Source organism: Schistocerca americana, chromosome 5 (assembly GCF_021461395.2).
Source record: "Schistocerca americana isolate TAMUIC-IGC-003095 chromosome 5, iqSchAmer2.1, whole genome shotgun sequence".
NCBI lineage: Eukaryota > Metazoa > Arthropoda > Insecta > Orthoptera > Acrididae > Schistocerca > Schistocerca americana.
This window is the reverse complement of record NC_060123.1, coordinates 389,780,182-389,804,075: the sequence shown is the minus strand read 5'-3', so window position 1 is coordinate 389,804,075 and position 23,894 is coordinate 389,780,182.

Sequence of the window (23,894 nt, the reverse complement as noted above, 5' to 3'; positions counted from 1 at the left end):
AGTGGGCAGTAGGAGTTCTGATGTAGCCGTGACTAGATGTGAGCATGTTGTATGCAGTTGTTCTGATGGGCTAGACAGCCGATGCTGTTCGATTGCGGATGTTGTAATAATCAGAGTGTATGTTTCGTCAATATATATGAAGGTAAAGAAAATCTTTTATTTTTTATTTCAAACGTGCTAAATAACAATGCCTCTTGGTCACAGGTTCAGTCAGCAAAGCATTTGGCTTGTGTTCATGTATTAGAGTGTAATTCTGGTTTCTATGTGCAATTATAGTATTTCTGTTTTTTTTAATTACTTCAGTGTAAATGGTGCTTAAAATACCTTGTTTTATTGAGGAAGAACCGTGCCAGATGTGTACGTTGAATCACACTTCCACACACAGAACAGTTACACTTGTGTTTTGTTGTTTCGTAGGTTTTATAGTTGCTGGGGACTTAATTAATTAATTGTGTTAACGGAAGTTTTCTTTCATTCTTTGTTGTTATTCTATGCAGTCAGATTGCGTACTAGTACTCGTCAGGGCCAACCGGTTACGAGACTGCGTAAAATCATATGTATGCAAGCATTTGTATTCCTTACTGTATTTTATATATTAGGTTATTGAAGGGTCGGTGCAAAGCAAAATTTATTTAGCTATGTGATATTTACTTATTAATATTACTTTTTAATTTTTGTCTGTATTTCTTGGACGAATTTGGTGGTATTTTCACCACCAATGCTGGCAAAAATACCATCAAATTCTAGCCCATGGAGGAGGGGCATATGAAAGGCGTGCATGGGGGTTTAATTAAAAAGAATGCAAATACTTTTAATTTTTGTTAGCTGACTGTCCGGTTACACAGTCTCGTAACCGGTTGGCCCTGACTAGTATTAGTACGCAATCTGACTGCATAGAATAACAACAAAGAATGAAAGAAAACTTCCGTTAACACAATTAATTAAGTAAGTGCCCAGCAGCAATAAAACCTACGGAACAACAAAACACAAGTGTAACTGTTATGTGTGTGGAAGTGCAATTCAACATACACATCTGGCACGGTTCTTCCTCAATAAAACAAGGTAATTTAAGCACCATTTACACTGAGGTAATTAAAAAAACAGAAATACTATAATTGCAGATAGAAACCAGAATTACACTCTAATACATGAACACAAGCCAGATGCTTTGTTGACTGAACCTGTGACCAAGAGGCATTGTTATTTAGCACGTTTGAAATAAAAAATAAAAGATTTTCTTTACCTTCACATATATTGACGAAACATACACTCTGATCATTACAACATCCGCAATCGAACAGCATCGGCTGTCTAGCCCATCAGAACAACTGCATACAACATGCTCACATCTAGTCACGGCTACATCAGAACTCCTACTGCCCACTTCTCAATAAGCACTCTCCACGACGACTTCTCGACAAGCACTCTCCACTACGACATCTCAACAAGCACTGCCAGTGGAGGCGGCTGAATAATACTCTTTGGCGCAATCTCTGGCGCTGTGACTCAGTGTAGCCACCTTTCATATGCCCCTCCTCCACGGGCTAGAATTTGATGGTATTTTTGCCAGCATTGGCAAATATGTCCAAAAAATACAGACAAAAGTTAAAAAGTAATATTAATAAGTAAATATCATATGACTAAATAAATTTTGGCTTTGCACTGACCCTTCAATAACTTAATATATAAAATACAATAAGGAATACAAATGCTTGCATACATGTGATTTTACATAATAATTTACATGTGATTTTACATAATAGTTTACACAAGTATCATTCAATCAATAGCACCAGCAATGACGAATAGGTGTAGGTAAGAGTCTCATAACATTTCATAAACAGTAAATACACAAAAAATCAGTTTATACAAATATTCACATAAAATCTTGTCAATAGTTCAATAAACAAGTAGAACTCCTCAGAGTAGTTGACAGTTCCAACAGTAGCACCCAGCAATGATCAACAGGTGCAAATAGCAGTCTCATAACATTTCATCAGCAGTATTTAAACAGCTTCAACAGTGGCACCCAAAAATGGCGAACAGGTGCAGACACCAACAAGTGACATCATTTCAGCAGAAGCAGTCCATCAGTGGCACCCAGTATTGTTGAACAGGTGCAGACACCAACAAGTGACATTATCTCAGTAGAAACAGTCCATCAGTGGCACCCAGCAATGTTGAGCAGGTGCAGACACCAACAAGTGACATCATTTCAGTAGAAGCAGTCCATCATTGGCACCCAGCAATGTTGAACAGGTGCAGGTAACAGTCCATAATATTCACTATCACTAATTAGACAGTTCATCAGAGTTCATCAGCAGAAATTAAACATCTCCTAGTGGCACCCATCATGTTGAACAAGTGCAGGTAACAGTCCATAATATTCACTATCACTAATTAGACAGTTCATCAGAGTTCATCAGCAGAAATTAAACATTTCCAAGTGGCACCCAGCAATGTTGAATAGGTGCAAGCACGAACAACAGTTTGAAGGCACACACAATTGCTTTTACAAAATTATTATCAATGCTCTTACACTAAACATACAAATTATAATAAACACACAAATGATATCAGATAATTGTCATATTAAATATTACAAGTACACAAATATCAGTAAACCTATAATATTTATGGGTGTCAGTGCAAGCCACAACAACAAGTAAAATAATATTTAGGAGATAGGTCGGTACCAATTATTTGGGATTAGGAAAGGAAAACACACAAAGCACACTCACTCACCTTTCATCCACATTAAGTACTACTGTGTAACTGAATAGTGTTAACTGTGTAAATGCAATTCTGTCAAAGGTTTGATGTTCGACATGTCTATCAAGTAGTAGTGGCAGCAATGTATAACAGTCAATAATAGTTAGTCAACGTCATAGTCATCATGTCAAGTCCAATGTTTGCCAAGCCAAATCAAATGTACGGTTGCTGAACAACTGTCAGTGTGCCAAGATATGCAAATACTTCCTCTCTCCAAAAAAAGTATGTACTGCTTATTGATTTAACAAAGTGTGTGTGTAGACAATCTTCTTTCCATTTGAGTGTTCTAGTCTGCTATCTTCATCCTCCTTGTTCCATATAGACCAACAAACAAAACAAAAAAATGCTCCTCACTTACTTCACCTCTTATCCACCAAAACTCCAATAATCATTATCATCACATAATATTAATACTTCAATAATACCTCTTACGTCGATACATATAAACCTTATCATCAATATCATTTACCTTACCTCTTGTCCACCAAAACTCCAATAATCATCAACTTCACACAATCTCAATACCTCAATAATACCTCTTCAATACGTCGACACATATAAACCTTATCGCCAATATCATTTCACTTCCATAACAACTCTTTCCTCTAGTCAGTCTCCTCGAACAAGTACAGATAAAATTCTAGTGCAAACTTCAATTCATTATCCCATACAATCCGAAGACACAATGTCCACACACAACCTCTGTGTAGTCCACATGAGCCAAATCTTCTACTCATTATGAATTATAAAATACCTTTTGGTTACCTTGTCCATCATAAAAGAAAAGAAATGCAAACATGACCTCTAACAGCCTTTAGTTTGAATAACTCTCAGTAAGTAAGTACGAGTACAGAGTGTTAATGATAGTAATAATTCACAGTGTGTAGACCACTTTAAGAATCATGGCAAAACAGAAGCAAACATGTGGAGTATTTCTTGTGTCAAGTGTCACTTGCTATTTTAATTGCTCACGAAGAATGCAGTGTAATAACTGTCAATGGTCTAAACCTAGTGTTGGTATGTCATGTCGTTAGCTTCCTTCCTATTAGCATAAATTTATACAGCTTCCATAAAACCTCCAGCTCATGTGACTTCTATGAAGTTTCTTGTACTAATGTCGTTCGTCGAATTATAGCAGTTCATTTTCTTATCTTAAAAATATAAGGCACTGAGAGTAAGCAAAACATGCAATAGCGAGTAAATATACCAGTGGAGAACAGAATGTCAACAAGTGGATGCAGCACAATTCCTACAACGAGGCTCTGCCAAGCGAACAATCTATAATTAATACCATAGTGTGACCTAAACTCTATGTTTGTACACAGTATATCAGCATTTCTATATACCAAATTAAAGAGTAGTTATGACAACAAACAGAAATGTGTAAATGTGCAATCCATACGCAAAGCAGCAAATATGTTATCTTACATAATAAACAGGTCATTAGCATCATATCAGCATAAGCAAATAAATGTTTATATGTAATCTTAATAAGTAAACATGAAGTCGCAAGCAGATAAATCACAAAGTATAACTTACATACATAACCATATCAGCACTCAGGTTATAATTATAATTTAAGTAAATAAGCACAGCAGGCACATAATAAAAAAATATGACATCAGTGAAAAAGCAGTGCAGCCAAGCGATGCATAATATACACAAGTAACAACCCTGTTCATTAATCAATCATTGTCAACATCAGTTAACACGAAGTATGAATCACATAATCGCGATCAGCAAATTACGTCTAAAGTACGTACCAAGTGGAAATATGTTACCTGAAAAATAAACTCAATTAATAGTTACCTTTTTAGTTTATTACTTTCTTCTTCGAAATTACATTCTTCCTGAAATTTTCTCGATGGCAAGTCCTCTTAACGTCGGACATACACAGAATTTACCTGAGGTTCTTAAATATTTTATACAACTGCATCCTGAAAAATACTGAACGTTAATAACATAATTTATCAAGTCACTATAGCTTTATACTGAATTTATTCAGAGAAATTAGACTGTGTATTTGTTTACGGCTGTCAGTGCATTCGCACTGAGCGCTCGATCAGCTGTAGGTACGCGTGACGTAGGAAGTAATTGTTTGCGGTCAACGACTGCCTTGTGCGGCGCGCAGACTTGAATGTTGCTTTGAGTATGTGCCGCCGCCAGAATACGGCGCGGTATCCTTGTACTCTCCGAGTGTTTACGTGTAACTGTTAGTTTCTCAAAAGTATGTCACTCCACAACAATTTTGACGTTCGATATATGTTGTATTCCCTTAGAGCGCCGAGATTTAAGATTTTCTACTTCAACAGTGTTATCATGAATAATTTTGCGAACTCTATATGGACCGTTATAAAGCAGGAAAAATTTGCGACACAAGCCTTTTCCTTTGTGAGACAAACGGTGAGACTTAATTAACACCTTTTGACCAACTGACAAGGTTTTTAAACGACCAGGACGCTTAGCTGATTTCTCTCTTCTAGCAGCCGCAGACGCAATATTTTGTAGAGCCAGATTCACAACTTCAGAATGCCGCAGTTTCCGTGTAGGCGGAAAAGGAACGATTTCAGAAATGCGATTTGTCGGTGCTTTATTTTTTAATATCAATATAGGCGGCAAAGAAGTTGAATCATTAGGGAGTTCATTCAGAATGTTTTGAAAAATATTAAGATACTGATCCCAAGTTCTGTGATTCTGATGACAATAAAGACGACACAATTTATTGATTTCCTTCATCCATCTCTCTGAAGCGTTAGATTGAGGGTGAAAAAGTGAAATGAAAATTGGTTTAATCTTACGACGCCTTAGAGTACGAAGCCAAATTTTAGAGCGAAACTGTGATCCATTATCTGATAGAACTTTATCAACATGACCCACTTCTTTAAGAAAATGTTTTATGAAAGCATTAGATACTGAACGAGCAGTTGCTTTGTGAAAAGGCGTAAAACACACATATTTTGATGTCATTCCACTGCTACCAAAATGTACGCAAAACCATTAGTAGAACGAACCACTGGACTGAACAAATCGACTGCAGCCATCTCCTTTAATTTCGCTGGAATGATAGCAAACAACGGTGCTCTGTGAGAAATAGTTGGCGGCTTAGCCTTTTGACATAATTTGCATTTGGCAAGAACAGATCGAATACGTTTTTCCATATTACTGAAGTAGCAATTTTCTCGTAATTTATGAAAGCATTTTCTGGGACCAAAGTGCGCATAACTGAAATGTATATACCAAATCAATTTATTAACCCACTCATCAGGAATGCAAACTAACCAAACAGAGTTGTCGACCGATTTTCGTTTAAAAAGAATATCATTGCAAACTAAATAATACTGTCTAATCGCTACACTTTCCTTTCTCCTCCACTTCTCCTTAATGTCCTTCCAGATTGGATCCTTGTTTTGCTCCTTAGCGATGTCCTGGAGCGAAGACGAAATAAAATTTTCAAACGCAACACCCTGAATATACATCAAACAATAATTGTTTTCTTCGCAGTCCTCTTCAGCACTTTGTTTCAAACCCATAGGTGCACGCGATAAAGCATCAGCAATAATATTTGAAGAACCCTGTATGTAAACAATACTAAAGTCAAATTCCTGTAGATACAGCGCCCATCGTGACAATCTTCCATGTGTTAATTTTGTTGACATAAGAAATTCCAGAGCTCGGTGATCGGTGTAAACCTTAGTATGTCTGCCAAACAAAAATGTCCGAAATTTTGTGAAAGCCCATACAACAGCCAAGGCTTCAAGTTCCGTAATCGAATACTTCTTTTCTGATTTAGAGAGAACACGACTTCCAAATGCAGTAGTTTTCTGTACTACAATGCCGTTTTCTTCTATCTCTTGAAATAAATGTGCACCTAGGCCTTTGTATGATGAGTTCGTCGCCAAACAAAAATCTTTAGATAAATCCGGATGTGAAAGAAGTGGAGCAGCAACTAAAGCATCACGAAGTTGTTCAAATTCTGATTGAGCTTCCTCATCCCAACACCAATTAGATTTCTTTCCAGATAGTTTACATAAACGAGGTGTGGTCAAATCGTCCAATTTAACAAAGCGTCTAAGAAAATTACAGACACCAAGGAAACTACGAACATCACGTTTTGTAGTAGGAACAGCATAATTACGAATAGCATCTAGTTTCTCTGGATCAGGAAGAATACCTTCTGTAGAAATAATATGACCAAGAAATTTCACCTGAGAACGACCAAATTCAGATTTTTCCAAGTTCACTGTAATGCCAACTCTTGCAAAAATACGTAATAATGAATCCAAAATTTTGTTACGCTCACTCCAAGAACGTTTAGCAATAAGAATATCGTCAACATAAGAAGTAATATTGTCACGAAGATAAACAGGTAAAATTTCGTTTAAACTACGAATGCTGCTGAAGGTACAGTAAGTCCAAACGGTAATTTCCGAAACTGATAACAGTTACCAAAGGCTAAAAACCCAGTGTATTTTCTACAATCCGGGTGGAGTTCTATTTGCCAAAAACTTGCGCGCATATCAATCGTGGATAAAACTTTAATTCCATGGAAATGTTGAAGAAGTTCATCTAAATTTTGTGGACGGTCAGTTTCAGGAATGATGATATTATTTATCTGTCTGGAATCCAGAACCAAACGAATTGACCCATCCTTTTTAAGAACGACGTGTAATGGGCTGGTATAAGGACTGACTGCTGGCTCAGTAATGCCTTGATCTAACATGTATTGCAGTTCACTCTTAACCTTGCTCTGTAAGCCAATGGAATAGCGTACGTCTTCCCCCGAAATTGTGTGTGTGTTCTTTTACTTTAAATAATTATTGTAAGCCTTGTATAGTTCCTGTGTGATGACTGAATACTGTAGCATGTGAAGTCCAAATTTGGTGCAGTTCTTCTCTTGCAACGTCATCTGGCACTTCAGCTTTCTTAACCTTTTCATTAATTAATTCTTCGCTATTAATTATATCATCCATCGCGTCTCTGTATCTATTGTCATTGTCATGAATGAACACATTGTCGTCATAATGCTCAGCGAAAACATCAGAAGTAAGAAACCTTAAGCATTTTGTGTCTGATACAGATTTTGTTAAACATTCGAAAAATTTCAAACTTTTCGGCATTCCGGCAACAGTCAAATTCACACTTCCTTCTTTAAAGTTTAAAATTGCCTTATGTGCGTTAAGAAACTCCATACCTAATATAATTTGTGTACTGAGTAATGGAACAATAATAAAATTAGCAGAAAATTCGTATCCTTGACAAATGAAATTTAAGTTGGTCTGTTGTTTGACTTCCACACTTTTTCCAGAAATAGCGCCTCGAATTGTAGTTTTAAAAACAGGTAACACAGGACAGGCAATAGTTCTTACACATATACGAAAAACTGATTCACTAATGACATTCAATGGGCTCCCAGAATCTAAAACTGCAGTGAACTTATTCTTACCCACACCTACTTCAATAACAGGATGTAAAAATGCGTCTACATTATTTTCCTTTTCGTCTAGCAAAATGTCTCTCATGTCTTCCACGCGTACGTAGTGTAAAGTCGTAGTGTCATTACTTTCTGAACCGTCTATATTGCTGCCAGAAGCCGAAGCTACAAGTCATTGTCGATTGTTTGCGTCACGTCTTTGATTATTCGCGTCATTTCGCGGATCAATTTCTACTATTTGCACTTGTCTCTCTGAATTTCTGTCACGTGGCGGATGCCAATTAGGTCCCTCCTGGCTGTTACATATAAATTCTTGGTTGCGTCTGTTATTAAAATTTCTATTTTCCTGGCTATCTGCATGACTACTTCTTGTGTAATTTCGACTGTCACTTCTGAAATTATTGTTATATCTACTACCCTGGTTATTTCTGTAGTAAGAATTCCTATTATTGTATGAATAATTTCTGTCTTGATGGTACCGATTACTGTTTCCGTATCATTGATCATTCCGGTAGGAATTTCCGTTATTATAAGTGTCTGTGTAATTTCAGTTAGACCGTCTGTTATTGTCATAAGGCCGGTATCTATTGTCCTGTCTGTTACGTCTGTCATTTTCAAAATTACCGCTATAACGTCCGTTCCGATGACTATCCCATTTCTCTGAAAATCTATTGTAATTACTGTTACTGAAAAAATTACAAAAAGTTCCGTCGTCGTTGTCATACTCAAGTTCTTGTAGCAACGTCTTAAAAGTCTCAATATCGTCTTTACATCTTCCGGCTAAAGCAATTTGTCTTATGGATTGTTGGTTAAACAAATGCGAATTACTTCAGTTGGGCTATAAGGGTTGGACAGGAATTGATTCTTTCGAATCATGTCTTCAAAGTATTCTGCTGGCGTGCGGAACTCAGACTGTTTAAAACTACGCTGCATAATAAGACTATGTTTGACTCTGTCTTGCGTGTTTTCGGACCAATATGCCGATAGAAATGCATGATAAAAATCATTTAGATTATTACAATCTCTAATAAGTGCGCGCATCCGCGTCGCCGGTTCGTTTTCTAAATATTCACACATAAATTCCAGTTTGTGACTTAGTGGCCAATTTGGTGGAAGTGCGTATATAAATTGATCTAACCATGAACATGGATGTATGTCATTCTTAGAATTGCGAAAGATCTTAAATTTCCGAACACTTAAGAAGTGTTTATAGTCAAAGTTTTCTCCTCGTGGCGACAAAGACCTACCGCGTCTGTCCCTGTCCCAATGTCGATTATTGTCAAGTTCGCGCGCCTGGCGCTCTCTTGTTGCTTCTCGTAAATGAAATAAATTACTTTCTTCAAACCCCTCTGCTATCTGTGATTCTAAATTTCTTCTGCTGTCTTTTCCTACGATTTCGCTTTCCATTTGTTTGACTTGCTTTCCTAATGCCTTAAATTCCCTTTTAATGCGTTCATTAAATTTTCCCTGATTTTCAACATGTTTATTTATGTTCTGGTACTCTTCTGTTTGTGCAAATGGCAATGGAGTTGTATCATCTGAATCTCTGTCCCCATTTAAACTAAGACTTGTCAATTTATCTGCAATCTCCTCAACTCTTTCCGATAAGTCACCTATTTGTTCTTTCTGTTTATTTACGTCTTCCCTAAGTGTCGCGACTCGGGTTTCAGTATTGACACATTTAGTAGTTAATTGTTCATACTGTTGTGTTAAGTTATTTATTCTGTCATTTGGTACGAATTCCTCGATTCTTTCAAATATTTCTTCCTTATCGTGTGCACGTTGTAAATTTAACTCTGAAAATTTTTGTACTATCGCGCGATCTCTTTCTTCCTGTTCTCTATCCTGTTCCTTTTGTCTGATTTCTATTGAAATTAATCTATTATTGTGAGCATTCAAAATCGGTTGTACTTCTTCTCTAATTTCTTTTTGTAATTCATCTTTCATGTTTTTGAAACATGTCCCTATTCGTGAGTCTAACCGTGTTTCCATTGTTCCCATATCAATTTTTAACCGTGTTGCCAAAGTTCCCATCTCTGTTTTAATTTTTCCTATTTGTGAGTCTAACCGAGATCCCAAATTTAATATTGCACTCGTTAACTGCTCCATATTAACTGGTTCGAAATTCTTTTCGCCCCTGACATTTCCCGCTAAACCAGCTTCCTTCGTCATAGCTGTAAAGCTATCTGTGTTCGATACAATTCCAGAATCTTATGTCGTTAATCTCGTATTCTGAAAATTTTTTGATTGTCAAAAGTTTTGAAATGGTTCCGGACTATTTTCCCGACTTATTAAATTGTTTTCCACTTCATTATTCATCATTCTGTTCTCCTGTGTTGGCGAGTTCGCCATGTCAACAATTTCGTCATTCTGACTATCCATCATTTTTGCCTTTTTCATCGATCGCGTAATCATTTACAAAACATACAAAACTCGTCACTATACGAAAATTACACACAATGACACTTATCTCCAACAATACCATTCACACGAAATGCTTCCCGACAAACACGATTAACGAACAATTGAAATCTTCATACTTGCACAAATTGTCAAACCCGTATACGAGTCATCAAAAATTAAATTCTGCAAAAATACCATTAGAAGAAAGACAAGACAACTACAAATGTTCATTACCAAATCTACACATGCAATATAGACTACAATTACTAAACTACAAATTACTTCAACAATACTACTGTCTGCTATTTTTACTATCAGAAGATTCCAAGGGACGATCCGGAGCAGCGGTCGCCACGTGCATGGGGGTTTAATTAAAAAGAATGCAAATACTTTTAATTTTTGTTAGCTGACTGTCCGGTTACGCAGTCTCGTAACCGGTTGGCCCTGACTAGTATTAGTACGCAATATGACTGCGTAGAATAACAACAAAGAATGAAAGAAAACTTCCGTTAACACAATTAATTAATTAAGTCCCCAGCAACTATAAAACCTACGAAACAACAAAACACAAAAGTAACTGTTCTGTGTGTGGAAGTGTGATTCAACGTACACATCTGGCACGGTTCTTCCTCAATAAAACAAGGTAATTTAAGCACCATTTACACTGAAGTAATTAAAAAAAACAGAAATACTATAATTGCACATAGAAACCAGAATTACACTCTAATACATGAACACAAGCCAGATGCTTTGTTGACTGAACCTGTGACCAAGAGGCATTGTTATTTAGCACGTTTGAAATAAAAAATAAAAGATTTTCTTTACCTTCATATATATTGACGAAACATACACTCTGATCATTACAACATCCGCAATCGAACAGCATCGGCTGTCTAGCCCATGAGAACAACTGCATACAACATGCTCACATCTAGTCACGGCTACATCAGAACTCCTACTGCCCACTTCTCAATAAGCACTCTCCACGACGACTTCTCGACAAGCACTCTCCACTACGACATTTCAACAAGCACTGCCAGTGGAGGCGGCTGAATAATACTCTTTGGCGCAATCTCTGGCGCTGTGACTCAGTGTAGCCACCTTTCAATTGATCAATTAATTAACCTCTCTCCCTCTGGTAAACCCCCTCCCCTCCCACCCTCCCTCTCGGAAATTGACGGGAAATGACTCAGTTGATCGGTCATTTGGAGGGAATTCGATTGTAGTGTGTGGAATATTGTTTAAACAATTTAGACAATGTACAGAATATTGTTTAGTTATTTATGGCAGTGTATGGAATATAGTTTTTTTATTTAGTTAAAGATTTTGTCCAGGAAACGATTGCTGTGTGTGGAATATTGTGTAAACAGTTTAGACTATGTGTGGAATAGTGTTTATTTAAACAATTTACGCGATTCAAGACAGCGTGTGGAATATATTTTATTTATTTATTTAAAGCATTTTCAGGAAATCGAACACAAACTCCGCTGCCCCTCCCCACCCCCCTCGCCCAAACCTTTCTTCCTCTCCCCTCCTCTACCAGGAAACTGACGGCTCTGTGGTGAGGAGGCAGAATCCCATGAAGGGAAATTCAAGGGTATATTGTGTTTTTCTTAAAAACAATCAGTTTGCGGGGCTTGGATCTTGGATTTCACTTGCTCATCATTCTCTGCTATTTGGAAAGATGCATGTCTTGTGAGAAGTAATTACATCGCTCGCATTTCTTTTTTTATTGCGATTGCGCATCTCACGTAATTTCACACATTTAAAAATCTTTCGATCGTAAGGCCCCCGTGAAGTGAGGACGCGGCCGTCAGCTGCAGAGCCACGCGCAGGTGTCAGTTCGGGTCCCACAAGGATGAGACGGCGGCATGTCTTTGATACATGACACCTGACAAATACCTGTCTAAATACGTGCTCACCTCGGCACGGTTGTTGGCGTGATGGCGCAGGGCCTTGGGTTCAGCGTTGAGGGACAGCCCGTCCATTACTTATCACTCCCTTCCTGGAATTCGTAAAGTGCTGCAGAAATAGTTAACTGTCACTTTTGTAGGAACTTCCGTGATGTCTCAGCACGCCTGCATGGAAATTCTTGTCCTAACAGGACCATTTTACGAAAATAGCTCAGAATAACTCCGAATGCTTTCTTCCTGATGGTCCTAACGAGACACCACGTGCTCCCATCCTGGAAATCGTGACGTCCTGCTTTCAACATACGTCTCAGAAATGGTACATTTTCTCACCACTAAAGCCCTCATCATGTCTGTGCACACTCGCGAAAACACTGTTAATCATTAAAGTATTCTCGTTGTTTGGAAATAGAACACTGTCTAAGCATAGACGGGAAAATCGGAACAATTCTGCAAACAAAATTCGAAGCAGTGTCCTACAGAAGAGAAAAATGGCTGGAATTTTCGGTGTCCTGCAGCTACTGGTCTGGAGATGTCCTAATGCCACAGTGGTGGATGAGTGACGGCATCCAAGCCAGAGATGGATGGTTTCCTTCAATTTGTCTTTCAACACTAGCACGGCCGCCGTGGCCGAGCGGTTCTAGGCGCTTCAGTCCGGAACTGCGCGACTGCTACGGTCGCAGGCTCGAATCCTGCCTCGGTCATGGATGTGTGTGATGTCATTAGGTTGGTTAGGTTTAAGTAGTTCTAAGTTCTAGGGGACTGATGATCTCAGATGTTAAGTCCCATAGTGCTCAGAGCCATTTGAGGCATTTGAACACTTGTGCTCAGAGCCATTTGAAGACTTGCTTTCCCAGAACTTCCCGTAGATACCTTGCCTCTATCTTGTTCGAATCAGTTTGTAGAGGCTCCTATGCCCCAGCACGAAGGATGTCTTGTGAACGAATGGAGCATTCTGATTGGATCTCACTGAATTTACCCTCCAAATTACTGATGCTGCCGGTGTGGAAGCACTGTCCGTCTTTTTTTCTGCAGACGAGACTTTCAGCGGGAAAAAACTATTTTTTACAGTTCGCCATATTGCACTGACAGTTAAACCCCGCAAAGTGGTCTACAGATCGTCAAATACGAGGTGCATTCAGGTTCTAAGGCCTCCGATTTTTTTTTCTAATTAACTGCTCACCCGAAATCGATGAAACTGGCGTTACTTCTCGACGTAATCGCCCTGCAGACGTACACATTTTTCACAACGCTGACGCCATGATTCCATGGCAGCGGCGAAGGCTTCTTTAGGAGTCTGTTTTGACCACTGGAAAATCGCTGAGGCAATAGCAGCACAGCTGGTGAAAATGGTTCAAATGGCTCTGAGCACTATGGGACTTAACATCTATGGTCATCAGTCCCCTAGAACTTAGAACTACTTAAACCTAACGACAGCACACAACACCCAGCCATCACGAGGCAGAGAAAATCCCTGACCCCGCCGGGAATCGAACCCGGGAACCCGGGCGTGGGAAGCGAGAACGCTACCGCACGACCACGAGATGCGGGCACAGCTGGTGAATGTGCGGCCACGGAGAGTGTCTTTCATTGTTGGAAAAAGCCAAAAGTCACCAGGAGCCAGGTCAGGTGAGTAGCGAGCATGAGGAATCACTTCAAAGTTGTTATCACAAAGAAACTGTTGCGTAACGTTAGCTCGATGTGCGGGTGCGTTGTCTTGGTGAAACAGCACACGGGCAGCCCTTCCCGGACGTTTTTGTTGCAGTGCAGGAAGGAATTTGTTCTTCAAAACATTTTCGTAGGATGCACCTGTTACCGTAGTGCCCTTTGGAACGCAATGGGTAAGGATTACGCCCTCGCTGTCCCAGAACATGGACACCATCATTTTTTCAGCACTGGCGGTTACCCGAAATTTTTTTGGTGGCGGTGAATCTGTGTGTTTCGATTGAGCTGACTGGCGCTTTGTTTCTGGGTTGAAAAATGGGATCCACGTCTCATCCATTGTCACAACCGACGAAAAGAAAGTCCCATTCATGCTGTCATTGCCCGTCAACATTGCTTGGCAACATGCTACACGGGCAGCCATGTGGTCGTCTGTCAGCATTCGTGGCACCCACCTGGATGACACTCTTCGCATTTTCAGGTCGTCATGCAGGATTGCGTGCACAGAACCCACAGAAATGCCAACTCTGGAGGCTATCTGTTCAACAGTCATTCGGCGATCCCCCAAAACAATTCTCTCCACTTTCTCGATCATGTCGTCAGACCGGCTTGTGCGAGCCCGAGGTTGTTTCGGTTTGTTGTCACACGATGTTCTACCTTCATTAAACTGTCGCACCCACGAATGCACTTTCGACACATCCATAACTCCATCACCACATATCTCCTTCAACTGTCGATGAATTTCAATTGGTTTCACACCACGCAAATTCAGAAAACGAATGATTGCACGCTGTTCAAGTAAGGAAAACGTCGCCATTTTAAGTATTTAAAACAGTTCTCATTCTCGCCGCTGGCGGTAAAATTTCATCTGCCGTACGGTGCTGCCATCACTGGGACGTATTGACAATGAATGCGGCCTCATTTTAAAACAATGCGCATGTTTCTATCTCTTTCCAGTCCGGAGAAAAAAAATCGGAGGCCTTAGAACTTGAATGCACCTCGTACATCCCACATACTCAACGTGCCTCTGTGCAGCGCCGACGGAGGGAACTCCTGCCGTAAACGCGGCCCATGACCGCAGCTGCGGAAATGCATATCAGCCGGAGAGAGGCCAGCCGGCCGTGGGCGACCCCCACACCCCAGGAGGACCTGAGTGGTAGCAGATCGACCGCTATCAATACTCCCAGCGCAAACACTCGTCGTATTGAATCTTCTCAAATTTCCGCAGAGTATATATGCGACACACGCGGTCCCGAAGGCAACTGGGTATTAGTTCACTATTCGCCCACCCAGGGGAAGCCGCGAGCCAAATCGTCATAAGTCAGAAGCTTTCTCGGACTCTCTGAACTTGTGTACAAAGGATGAGTAAGCTCCATCTCGGAACAAAGGCGTCCACTGGGATGCTGTTTCCGGCCCCAACCTGCCTGCTAGCTGCTACGCTTCTTACAACCATCACCAGACTCGCAAGAATATTGGGAACCAGACACATATATATTAGTGTAACTACAATTAAATATTACGATTGCTCCCGCAGTCTGGCACCGAGCAATGTACAGGATATGTCTCCTCTTTACAACCGTGGTTCTGGGTTGGGTTGGGTCGTTTGGGGAAGGAGACCAGACAGCGAGATCATCGGTCTCATCGGATTAGGGAAGGATGGGGAAGGAAGTCGGCCGTGCCCTTTCAAAGGAACCACCCCGGCATTTGCCTGGAGCGATTTAGGGAAATCACGGAAAACCTAAATCAGGATGGCCGGACGCGGGATTGAACCGTCGTCCTCCCATGTTTCTGGAACGAATTCAATTTCAATTGGTTCAATTGGCTCTGAGCACTATAGGACTTAACTTCTGAGGTCATCAGTCCCCTAGAACTTAGAACTACTTAAACCTAACTAACCTATGGACATCACACACATCCATACCCGAGGCAGGATTCGAACCTGCGACCGTAGCGGTCGCACGGTTCCAGGCTGTAGCGTCTAGAACCTCTCGGCCACCCCGGACGGCTGAAATGAATCTCAGTATCTATAGCGCAAATAATTTTCCAAATAAAAAAAAAAATTAAATCTTTCATTTCCGTTACGACTATCGACGTGCTGAATCTATACCTCCCTCACGTTAGGACACGCAGTAGCGACCATATCATACATATACCACGTAGACTGTTGTACAAAGACGGACTCGTTTTCCCTCGGTACAAAGGCGTTACTGTTTCTGGCCCCGACCTGCATGCTTGCTTGCTTTCTACACTGACCTTCAGACTCTGGGATTACAAGAACACATCTAATTTCATATGTTTTGTCAGAATATCATACCATTTTCGAGATACTTTTCGATATCAAGCACATAACAGTATGCTACCGATCGCTTGCACAGTATAATTCCGAAGATAGAGACTGGAAATTATTTCTCTAGAAACACGATACTTAAGTGAGCGTGCTGTAAACCACTGAGTAACTAGAAACTTATCCCGTCTGCGAAGACCTTTGCGTGAAAACACGAAAAATAGAGGAAACTGATATTTCCACTCGCAAATACCGATGTCGGTGAAGTAACAGATTCCAAATCATCCCTATAATTTACAAAGTCAACTAAGGTGTTTCTCATGTCTACAGAAGCCGCAAACATGTCTTCCACCTGTCTTTGACCTGCTAGATGTACACACCACAATCGATGTTCTCTCAACTAAATAAAGGCGCGAAATGTGCTGAAGCAGTCAACCGGACAATTTAGATGAGAGGGAATAATGGTCCAGCGCAAACACACGTCCATATTGAATCTTCTCAAATTCCCACGCGATCACGAAGGCTGTCCAACAAATACCAAGTATTAGTTCGCTATTCGGCAGTCTACAGGACGACACGGTTAAGTCAATTACATTCCTGCACCCCAACAGGCCTCTCCTACCATTAACTGGACACGTGAATCATTCCCCCCACAGGTCACCGGCACAGACAGAATCATCGTAGGAAACCAGTCACATATATATTTTATCAGTGTACTTACAATTAAACGTTACGATCGCGGTCTCATTTGGACGACATTCGACAATGAATGAAGTATCGGAAATACACCCAGTTGACAGCTGTGGCTCTGGAAATAGGAATATCTGTACCACTTATGACTTGACATACTCTTCCCTTTGCTATCACAGTACTCTAAGTCAAATCCATACCTTACTTACGACTGGACATAGTCATTACCTTTGCACATGTCGGAATACACACACACACACACACACACACACACACACACACACACATACACATACACATACTTTATAAGCCTGATGCTCAAGGCGAACCTATCACACATCCTTCTACTACTAAGTGTAATACTTGGCCAATACTGACCGAAAATCAGCGATGGGTGGACATGTCTCATACAGAAAACAAAGGATCACTGAAATGAATAATTTACTTTAATTTTTGACAATAGTTGGTTGTAATAACCAAGAAACTAGCAAATGTCTGAGTGATGGATTTAATGAAAGCAGATGTCAGTATTAAACCTCTAAATATTAGAAGTTTAAATTTAATTCATGTACATAATTTTACTGTTTATTGACTGAGGATCATTAAAATTAATGAAACTCAAGTTTTTCTAATTACATTTTTGTAATGTGTTTATCTGACATGTTCCACACCCGGGAGGATTCCCTCTTTTATCGGCCTATGGAATGAATAATTAATCTAACCTAATCTAATCTAAGAGTTGTTCGGATTTTCCCGTTTGAGCTTAGACAGTGCTCTCTTTCCAAACAACAAGAATGCTTTTATGATTAACAATGTTTTCGTGACTGTCCACAGACATGATGAGAACTTTAGTGTAGAGAATGCTTACCGTTTCTGAGACGTATGTTGAAAGCAGGACGTCACGATTTCCAGGAAGGGAGCACGTGGTGTCTCGTTAGGACCATCAGGAAGAAAACATTCGGTGTTATTCTGAGCTATTTTCGTAAACTGGTCCTGTTAGGACAAGAATTTCCATGCAGGCGTGCTGAGACATCACGAAAGTTCCTACAAAAGTGACAGTTAACTATTTCTGCAGCACTTTACGAATTCCATGAAGGGACTGATAAGCAATGGACGGGCTGTCCCGTTACATGTCCCTCAACGCTGGACCCAAGGCCCTGCGCCATCACGCCAACAACCGTGCCGAGGTGAACACGTATTTAGACAGGTATGTGTCAGGTGTCGTGTATCAAAGACATGCCGCCGTCTCATCCTTGTGGGACCCGAACTGACACCTGCGCGTGGCTCTGCAGCTGACGGCCGCGTCGTCACTTCACGGGGGCCGCCGCTGCATCCCAGCTCCTGGGAGCGTGTGCGGTAGCGCCCTGTGCGGTCCAGTGCACAGGGGACGGCGGGCGGTGCCTGCTTTACGATCGAAAGATTTTTAAATGTGTGAAATTACGTGAGACGCGCAATCGGAATAAAAAAAGAAATGCGAGCGATGTAATTACTTCTCACAAGACATGCATCTTTCCAAATAGCAGAGAATGATGAGCAAGTGAAAACCAAGATTCAAGCCCCGCAAACTGATTGTTTTTAAGAAAAACACAATATACCCTTGAATTTTCCCTTCATGGGATCCTGCCTCCTCACCACAGAACCGTCAGTTTCCAGGTAGAGGATGGGAGGGGGAGAAAGGCTGCAGCGAGGGGGGTGGGGATGGTGAGGCGGGGGTGGAGATCGATTTCCTGAAAAATCCTTTAAATAAATAAATAAACTATATTCCATATACTGCCTTGAACCACGTAAATTGTTTAAATAAACAATATTCAACACATTGTCTAAATTGTTTAAACAATATTCCATACACAGCAATCGATTCCTGGACAAATTCTTTAACTAAATAAGCTATATTCCATACACAACCATAAATAACTAAAGAATATTCTATACATTGTCTAAAATGTTTAAACAATATTCCATACACAACAATCGAATTCCCTCCAAATGATCGATCAACTGCATCCTTTTCCCGCCAATTTCCGGGAGGGAGGGTGGGAGGGCAGTGGATGTATCAGAGGTAGAGGGATTAATTAACTGATCAATTTAATTAAGTAGTCAATCAAACTGATAAGAGTGAGAGGGGCTATTCCAATAACTCAGACCTGAAAGTGTACCTGTAGCAGCGAGAGGGGGCTTCCCTGAGGGGTAGGGGGCGTGGGTGGGGGAACAATAGGTTAAGGACCTGTCAATCAAAGGAGAACAATCGGTTAAGTACCTGTGAATGAAAGGAGAACAATAGGTTTAGCCCTGAGTGCATACCTGCCCCTAATGTATGCAACCTGCACTAAAAAAATGCACCAGAGCATAGCTTGTCCCATTACTGTTGTTATCAGGACTTGTAGGAGTTGGGTGAATCGTGCAATATTCAGACCTGTTGGGAGTTTAGATGTGACAGTGGCCCGATGTTGGACTGCTTGGGAACGCGAGGGCAGGCAAACAAGTCGTCAAGGGTTTGGTCGACCTGGCCACCACAAGGGAGGATAGCCATGTTGTGCACCTATCACATTGCAATCCTATCACATCTGCACCTGCCTCTGAAAACAAGTAATTGACTCCCTCCTGCATTCTCTGTCATTTCACAGCATTGCTCGGAGACTAACAGCAGCCCAAGTAGGGAATTAACGTCACGTGCGTAGCCTGCTGTTACCACAACACAAACTGCTGCATTTGGAGTTGTACTGCGCCTGGGAAGCGTGGACTGTTGATGACTAGTGTCACATTGTGTCCAGCGATATACTGCGGCTCAGCAGTATTCCAGATGACCGTCGTCGGCAAGTTTGGCGACGACCTGAGGGAAGATCCCTTTCTTCCAATGTTTGTGAGAGGCCCAGTGGTGTTACTCCTGGTATCAGAGTGTGGGTGGCCATCGTGTGTGACTTCAGGTCGTGGTTGGTAGTGACTGAGGGGATTCTGACCACTCAAAGACATGTCACGGACATCTTGAGTCCTCATGTGTTTCATTGCACGTTATTGGTGTGAAATTTTGCGGCAGGAGAATGCTCATCTACACTTGGCAAGTTCCTTTATGACCTCCGTGATGTTGAGGTACTTCCATGGACAGTAACTGCAAGTTTGCCGACTTGTTCCTGATGGAATATGCGGCGGATCAGCTCGAACGCCATCTCTGTTCTAGGATATCAAACGCCATTTGCAACAGTTGTGGCCCAGTTTGCCCCAGTAGAGGATACAACGGCTCTATGAACCCTTCTACTGAATCGGTGCATGTGCATCCAGACCAGAAGGGGTGTAACGTCATACTGATAAGTATGGCAAGTTCTTTGCAAATTTGATTCGACTGAAATAACTTCACAAACCCTCTCAAGCCGTGAAATTTCATTTCGGTTCCTCCTCCTCTTCTTCTGGGTGCTTTACTTTTTTTGGCTCTGTGAATACCTAATGTAGTCATCAGTAGATACTTGTGCACATATTTGAACTTTAAATAATCTGCCGAAAAGTTCTTATTTCTTTACCTAGTTCATTCCCAATACCTGCTGTAGCTCATTAGCGAGGTTTCCACATGTTGAAATGACATGATGAACTTTTTTTCCCAAACAGGATTCGAACACAGATATGCGTCATTCGCATATCTAGACGAGTTCGGAATTTTGAGGACAGCAACTAAACGGTGCGCCTAAATCGTGCCAGGAGGGAGACTCACGCGAAGGAGAGCCCCATTTCGAATTCCAATCCAGCACCAAAACTTTCAATATATAAGACAGCAGGGCAGTTATTTCTCATTGTATCTGAACTTGAGATATTGAAAGATTATATATATATATATATATTTTCTTTGTGCAAGCGCCTCTTACTGGATACATAGTATCTAAGTGTCATGACTTCCATCTTTTTCATGGCCTGTTTTGAACTGACTGTGCCCCAGTTCTTAATGGGCGGTCCTTATTTTTATCATGGGATATGGAGTGGAGTGTAACCTAGCGTTCTTCACATGACATACTACAGGTTAGGATATTTACGTGCCAATTAAAAATGATCATTACGGTTGGGAATTGAACTCAGACATTAATGTTCCTAGTAGGCACTAAAGACACTTAATGTGTACCCACACGACATGTGGGGTGTAACTGAGAGAGCGTCATGATGTTCTATAAAATGGCAAAAGATTCCAGACTAGTCCCTAAAATCGAACGTCTGAGAGGAGACTGCCACGGAGGAGGTAGCCAACAGAAAAAGATTAAATAACCAATGAAAGGGACACATTCTACGAGTTCGAGTGCGGAATGATTGAACGCGTTAGGGAACGCAGAGCATTTGAAAAGCGAAAGACAAAGAATCAAACTAGATACCGGGTGATCAAAAAGTCAGTATAAATTTGAAAACTGAATAAATCACGGAATAATGTAGATAGAGAGGTACAAATTGACACACATGCTTGGAATGACATTGCGTTTTATTAGAACCAAAAAATACAAAAGTTCAAAAAATGTCCGACAGATGGCGCTTTATCTGATCAGAATAGCAATAATTAGTATAACAAAGTAAGACAAAGCAAAGAAGATGTTCTTTACAGGAAATGCTCAATATGTCCACCATCATTCCTCAACAATAGCTAGTCGAGGAATAATGTTGTGAACAGCACTGTAAAGCATGTCCGGAGTTATGGTGAGGCATTGGCGTCGGATGTTGTCTTTCAGTATCCCTCGAGATGTCGGTCGATCACGATACACTTGCGACTTCAGGTAACCCCAAAGCCAATAATCGCACGGACTGAGGTCTGGGGACCTGGGAGGCGAAGCATGACAAAAGTGGCGGCTGAGCGCACGATCATCACCAAAAGACGCGCGCAAGAGATCTTTCACGCTTCTAGCAATATGGGGTGGAGCACCATCCTGCATAAACATCGAACGTTCCAGCAGGTGTTTATCAGCCAGGCTGGGGATGATGCGATTCTGTAACATATCGGCGTACCTCTCACCCTTCACGGTAGCAGTTACAAAACCAGAATCACGCATTTCCTCGAAGAAAAAAGCCCCGATAACGGTAGATGTGGTAAATCCAACCCACACCGTGACTTTCTCGTCGTGCAATGGAGTTTCCACAACAGTTCTAGGATTTTCGGTAGCCCAAATTCTGCAGTTGTGAGCATTGACAGACCCTTGGAGCGTGAAATGAGCTTTGTCGGTCCACAACACGTTACTCAACCAATCGTCATCTTCCACCATCTTTTGAAACGCCCACACCGCAAATGCCCTGAGCTTCACTAAATCGCCAGGTAACAGTCCATGATGCCGATGGACTTTGCACGGATAGCATAGGAGGGTACGCCTAAGTGCCAACCAAACAGTAGTGTATGGAATGCCGGTGCGACGTGCGACAGCACGACGCTGACTTCCCCGTGCATGGACGAATCCGCTACAGTCTCCATTTCTTCCTGAATTGTCTCAGCAGCATTACGCCTTGTGCTCGGTCGGCCACTACGGGGTCTATCTTCTAAACAACCCGTGGCTTCGAACTTCGAAATCATTTCCGCCACAGCTGCATTTGTCAACGGACCTTTACCCGTTCGAGTCCCCTTCCTATGGCGATAGGATCGTAACGCTGAACTAGCACATTCCCCATTCTGATAATACAGCTTCACTAAAAGCGCCTTCTCAGGTGACGTCAACATGCTGCGACTGCTGGCGCATCTGATTCTCTACCTCATTACAGCTCCTTTTATATACGATTGTCATGCGCAGTAACTGACGTTTTGCTGTCCAGCGCCATCTGACGCACATTTTGTGAACTTTGTTTTTTGTTTTTTTTTGTTCTAATAAAACCCCATGTCATTCCAAGCATGTGTGTCAATTTGTACCTCTCTATCTACACTATTCCGTGGTTTATTAAGTTTTCAAATTTATACTGACTTTTTTATCACCCAGTATATTGGGGGTCAATGAACCGAAATGGAAAGAAAATGGTCTCTAGTCAGACAAATACAAGGTAAAATCAACAGTAGCACAAATGTCTTAACAGCAATAGGAAGGAACATCAGGGAGTGAGTTACTGTGAACAATAAAGTGCTATAGCTATTGTTATCAGAATCGACAGTAACGAACGGAAATAGTAATAGGTCTGTGTACATGCCGACTTCATAAGCAGAGGATGAAGCTCTAAAGAAAATACATAAGGATATTGAACGAGTAATGCAGTATGTAAAAGAAGGTGATAACCTAATAATCACAGAGGACTGTAACGCGGTAGTTGGGGAAAGGACAGAAGACGGAGTTAAGGGAGACTACGAGCTTTGGTAGTAGAAATGAGTAGAATTGAGTTCTACAATAAATTTCTGCTAATGATATCGTACAGGCCTACACTGTTAAAAATCTTAAGAGAAGTGGGTATACTTGGGAAAGGCTTAGAGACACAAAAAGAGTCCAGCTGGAATACATCATTGTCAGACAGAGATACCAAGATCAGACATTGCATTGTAATGTGTATCCAGAAACAGATATCAATTCGGATCACAATTTGGTAATGATGAAGAGTAGACTGATATTCAAGAGAATCGTCCAGAAGAACCAATGTGGAAAGAAATGCGCCACTGAAGTATCGAGCAATGGTGAGGTGCATTTCCCAAGGCAGCAGATATTGCGACAATGCAAACCACAGTAGGTAGATTAGTTAAAATGGAATGGAAAACTCTAAAAAGGGCAGTCACTGAAGTTACGGCCGCGAATGTGTTGGCATGACTTGCGCCCCC